The sequence below is a fragment of the Penaeus monodon genome, chromosome 29 (assembly GCF_015228065.2).
Source record: "Penaeus monodon isolate SGIC_2016 chromosome 29, NSTDA_Pmon_1, whole genome shotgun sequence".
Lineage (NCBI taxonomy): Eukaryota > Metazoa > Arthropoda > Malacostraca > Decapoda > Penaeidae > Penaeus > Penaeus monodon.
The window spans coordinates 24,974,164-24,974,524 of NC_051414.1; positions in this window are offsets into that span (position 1 = coordinate 24,974,164).

The window sequence follows — 361 nt, forward strand, 5'->3', positions numbered from 1 at the left end:
AAATTCCACAACCTCATTACCATCATCATGGCTACAGTCATTCCCGCCCCACTCATTTCGACAGCCTTCCCAACTTGGACTTCCACTCGGACCAGCACATTCACTATTACCATGATTATCCATTGATTCCTCACCATTGCCAGACACCTCCCCTGATGATCCATCAATTCGTCTTGACATGTGGCGCCATGTGGTCATTTGGTGCCACAACCAAGGGCCAAGGATATGAGGGACATCTTGATGGCAGCTGTGGTCTTAAGTTGCACTTAATTAACACGTGGAGCTTCATACATTGGCCAATGCCACACAGACAATATATTTGTTTTTAGATGGAATTTATTCCGCGCTATAATGGCCACAC